We start from the raw sequence: 6,000 nt of genomic DNA, 5'->3' as shown, positions 1-6,000 counted from the left end.
GTACTCGTATATGAGAGACCAACTGCTTTGATTTGAATAATGTCATAAGATACTGAAAAATGGAATCCTGAGATCCGATAACTATCCTAAACCAAGATCCAATGTAATCTTGTCTTCCTTGGTTTTCTGATATCATGCCATGCAAGTCTTTAGAGATGTGAACTTCATTCATATAATCCGGTGATACACATGCATGAAAATCAGGTTTCAACAACTTTTCTTCTTTAACATGCATCCATGATTCTTGTAAGTTACCTGAATATTTTTCCTCTTGTGATTGTTGTTCTTCAATGGGAATTTGTTCTTTATTTTGTAGTACCTCAAAATTATGAGTGGATTGAGGTGTTTTATTGTTGGGGATTCCAAATGGTTGTGTAGGTAGTGGAGTGGAAATGGATCTTTGGGGTACTAGTGCATATGATAATGGTTGAATTGAGGTCAATTGAGCGTGAAATGGATGTTGTGGTGGAGGAGAATAGTATGAATAGCATTGAACTTGGCATTGAGCTTGGCATTGAGGATAGTGAGAAAAATATTGAGAATACGACATATTTCTTCTGTGAGGCCCTTGCCAACCTTGTTTCCAATATTGGGTTTGAGGTTGGGATTGAGATGGACAAGGTTGCCAATGCAAGGGTGTTTGCCAATTACTTTGAGATTGTTGTGCATAACCTTGAAATTCAGAAGTAAGATCTTGCATCATACCACGTTGATGAGGTTGCCATGATATTTTTGGAACCCCATAACAAGATTGTTCCAACGTTTGATTTGCTCCTCGGTAAACTGCCTTTAGCCCCGATAATGATGGACAATCTTTAGTAGTATGTGATTCTGCACAAATTTCATACATTTTAATGCTATCAAGTGGACATTCATGCAAAACATGTTTCTTTTTGCATTTAGGGCAAAACATAAATGAATCAACATTCTCAACTATTTGCTTATTTTCCATTCTTAGCATATCAATTTGTTCTTTTAAATTACCTGAAAGGTGTAGCAAATTATTAAGTTCAATTTGAATTATGAATACTGATGTCGACTTACCTACTCTTTCCAGAACAGGGTCTCGAGGGGATATTGCATACTTTTCTTTTCCTCTTGATATGTTCTTAAACAATTCACAAATCTCTTGAAATGACAATTGTGAAACATCTCCTTTTCCTAGCAGGTTAAGAAGATCAATCCATTCATCCCTTATAGCATTTAGTAGGAGGATTTTTAATGTGTCTCATCCTAAATTATGCAATTTAGCTCTTTTGACATGATATGAAAATCTCTCCACTAAATCTTCTAAGCTTTCATCCTCTTTCTGGTTCATCTTAAAGACTTGATTTCTAAGGTCATGGTTTATACAATAATCTTTGTACTTTTCCAAAAATACTATTTTCATATCATCCCATGTCCTTATAGAATTTGTTCCTAAAGTCATGAACCATTTAAGATCTCTATCCTTCAATGTTGCCGGAAACAAATTCAACTTTTGAATGTATAATAATTAACCATAAGATTTAAAAATTATTTCAAATTCTAATAGAAACGTTTTTGGGTGTTATGATCTCATACCATTGAAGATAGGAAGTACAGATGCATATATGTTCTTCATATGAACATTGATATCAGCTTTTTAATGGTAAATCTGAAAGGATCTTTGTCATCTTCACCATCTCCATCCATTTCTTCTACCTTCAAAATTAGGAATTCATAATATGGATGGTTTTTTAATGTTTTTTTTAAATTAGTGAATAGGAGTTTTGTTTTATGAATATTTTATCTTTTCTAATTTCTGTCTAAATGCAAATAACCCTAATGAGAATGCTTTCTAAACAATCTTTGTAACTAGTAACATCTAAGTATGCTTCCCCAACAATGATGACAAAAATTTGGGGCGATTTAATGGTATTTTAAATCCCTTGTCATTTTAATATGTCAACCTCGTTGTTTATTCAACTTAGAAGCAAACCAAAATATATGGGACCTCATATGAAACTGTTGTAGAATGTTTGTTTAGGATAGAAAGAGAGAAAAGAAATGCATATTACAAATATAACTAAAGAAAACCGTAAAAGAAATATTATGCAAGAAAACTAAATTGAATTCTAAATTTGGAATGATTGAATTAACTCAATGTCTTTTCTAAACTATTCAAAAGAAAATTAAACTATGAACAACTATAAGACACAAACTATGATAATCTAGAAGGAAGTAAATTAATTGAGAAAGCAGTAAATAGCAACTAGTGATTTATTTGTGAAGCAAGCAAACTAAGATAGCTAGTAAGCAAGCAATTTAATGCCAATCAAATCTAATGTAAGAAAGTAAGTCAAACTTGCAAAATAAAATTACACTTATAGAATGTAAAACACACTTGCATAAAAGGAAATAACAAAAATCAAACTATGTTACAATTGTATGGAAATTGTGGTTGATGGGGATCCTTCCATTCCTCAATGAGCACACAAGAACAACTATCACATCTTGAGAATCAAACAACACTCATAACTCATGATTTGGAGAAAATGATATTATTCATGCTGAATGAACAACCATAAATCTGATGCTAATGAATAATTGACCACTGTTAGCCTCCTTTGAAGGATGTTCCTCCTATTTATACATGAATTAGGGATATCCACTAAATAGATGTAGATCCCTTAAATATATACTAGATCCATACTTGTCTCAACTTATCCCTAAATACTAGATACAAATCCCATGACTCATAAATATATCCATGATATTTCTCCTTGGAATATGGTCCACCTCTTGAGTTGAAATTTGAATTTGATCTTGAGAGGCCACATAAGGGTGCCTTGGAAGTTTCCAAATGATAACACATGTAACAAAAATCATAACACACATATATATAAATGAAACCATGTTAATCTCCTAGTTTTTAATCATGAATTAACTTTAAATACATAAAAGAAATAACTTTGGAAAACAAGGATCCTAACCCATATAATCATGAATATGGTTACTTGATGTAGGGTTTTAGGCTATATAGTTATGAAATGAGGGCTAAATGGTTTATAAAAGGATGGAAATATGGATGAATATGGCTGAATATGGAAGGCAATTTTGAGACTCAACACCAAGGCTCCAGGAACTAGTAACCCAACCCAAGCTAAGGAAACATGAGAACCAACCAAAACAAACAATGAAAGTAAACCCATAATCACCGTGCCTGTCTAAGAAATGGAAAGGCTAGGAAATCCACTGTCAATCGAGGAAATCCTCCATGCCAATGACAGATCACAATGAAGAAACCACATGCATGTGCCATGAATGCCAAAACTAGTGAAGGAAACATACATGCAACACATTACTTCCAAGAAAGTATGATGCTGCTACTAATCCCAATGCCATCTTGTGCCTCCCTGATGTTCCTTTTCCTTCTTTCTCCAAAAATCCAAGTATGTGATACCCTCCAAGAGTGCTCAAGTAAAACTCCAAGTCTCCAAGAGTATGAGAGAGAGAGAGAGAATAGAAGAGAGCTCCAACACTGAATTGACGAAAGGTTACCAACTAATCCTCTGAAGCGTTTTTATGAATGAGACCTCTATCTTCTTCATTTTCCTCGTAACATGCAACCTCTGAGATTTTACCTCCCTTTCCACCTAATTGCATTATTTTCATAAATAAATGTGTCAAAATGTCATTTTACCTTTCTAAAGCCTAAGCCATTTCCTTTGCCAACTTCCTTAGCCATAACCAATCACAAGTGATCCCCCTCAGTAGGATTATGCCAAACATTAAGCTTGTAATAAGTGTCCCATCATCTGTGGTCATTGTTTTTAACTTTTATTACAGGGAGTTTTCAACATGCCTGTTACAACGTATGCCTTATACTCACACCTTAATTTTATTTTCACTATTGAACAAATATATCAAAGACATAAATAACAATAATTTAATTATTTCTTAGATAATATTTTAGTATATAAAATTTATCTCATTGTAAAAAAGTTTTCTACTAATAACGTAAAAAGAAAATATAAAAAATGTAGTTTAATATTTTTTGATACTAATTTATTGTTAGGTATTAATATTTTGGTAAATATTTTCATCTAGTAATTATACAACCACTAATGCATTATTAATAAACCAAGTAAGATTGGTAATTGATATCATTTCAAACTAGCGAATAACAACTGTGTAATTTACCTTCCTTACTTAATAGAGATATATATAAATAAATTGTGAAGGAGGTTGAAAGAGTACCTCTAGCATAAACTTAGCGCACCCAGATGGCCCACCACTATATGTTTGTGGCGCATCGTTACTCACTTCATCTCATCACTTTTCTGAATTTGAAACTATGTAACTCCATACAAAACCTCACTTTTTATATTTTGCGATTATTAAAATTCATAAGTTTAACACTTATTGAAGTATGTAGATAATCATTCCATACAATTATGCATTAATTGAAAAAATATGCAAATGATATGAATGAAAGTAATATTATAGAATCAACAACCCAGCTAGCCTAACAGTTGTCAAATATTCGAATATGTTACAACCAAGTGAACTCTAGTCTTGTATAGCAATTTAAAAATTAAAAGAGCACACAATTCATATAATCCTATCCCCAAATTTCCTATTTTATTTACTTCAATGGACGGCAACTTTGTTGTAGATCAAAATCATTCCACTTGATAGAAATAGTAAGTACTCTCATATGCATGCAATGCATGAAGAGTTAAGTTGAGTGAAGGAAAGAATGTTAAGTCTAATATTAGAAGTCAAGTGAGTTAGAGTTAAAAATTTAATGCCTTGTCAAGAAAAGCTAAGTTAAGGAAAATAAAATTGTTGATTTATTTTAAAGTGAAGTTATAAGGTCTGGTTAAAGTGTGAAGTCATTGTTGTCATGAGAAAACAGAAGTTAGATTTTGCATGATCCCATATTTACAGATTTTAGCGCTTCTATACTCATGGTTGGGTAATTCTAATGTAATGTAATAGTAGAGAATAACAACAACTCAATGGATGTATATGAGAGAATAATTAATGAATATAAATTATGTATTTAGGCATAATCTTGTGTACTTATTTGTATTCTGTTTACATATTTATCTTTGCCTCTAAATGACAAGTGGTATCAGAGAAAGGTTTAGCAAGGTTTTAAAGAACAAAATGAGTTAAGAAGGTCATGAGCTACGTCCACTAATATCCTTGGACATGATGAATAACATACAAATCAAAGTTTGCATCCATTAGTCCATAAGTAGAGACTGGAGATCATTGAGAGTTTGTAGACCCAAATACTAAAAGATTATGGTGAGTAACCTATAGATCCACTAACATATAAATAGGAAAGAGGCATCACCACGGAACAAAGAAGGAGTCTCCACCAGAATTTGTAGACATGAGCCTCCATAAGAATCTCCATAGAAGAGATTAGCAAAGTGGCTTGTAGTTGTTCAGAGCCACCACTAAAGTGAAGGTTAAAATGTTTAATTTTAAAGATAATCAAGTGTGTGTGACATTCATTTCTAGAAGGATGGCACAATAAGGAAAGAAGATGGAAGACAAAATAAAGGCAATAATTATGGGTCACAAAATAAGACTCAAGCAAACCAAAAAAGATATTGAAAGGAAGAGCCAAAGTATTTCGAGGAGCTCATATAGGTTCTTGCCATAGTCAGGGAATCTAAAAGACAAGTGGATGAAGTGGAACAATTCGAGGATGAATAGATCAAGATAGATCAGGTAATACTTAAAAAATTTAATAGAAAACATTTTGATTTTTGAGAACTCTCAAAATAAAAACTTTTCTTCAATGTAAAGACCTTATTGAGTATTGGTACAATAACCTATCTGATGAAGTATGTGATTCCTTAGTGTTGGATATTATAAAAAATGCATTTGATGGGAATTCCATATACAAGGTAACAAAATCTACATCTTCCTAGGAAGCATGAAAGACTCTGGAAGTAGAATTTGTTATAAAGGAAAGTGAAATAAAGCAATAAATTATGTTACAATTTGTTAAGAATA

This window comes from Pinus tabuliformis, chromosome 8 (assembly GCF_031772625.1).
Source record: "Pinus tabuliformis cultivar Carrire ecotype Pingquan chromosome 8, CPIR1, whole genome shotgun sequence".
Taxonomy (NCBI): Eukaryota; Viridiplantae; Streptophyta; class Pinopsida; order Pinales; family Pinaceae; genus Pinus; species Pinus tabuliformis.
Note: the sequence above shows the minus strand (reverse complement) of the source record.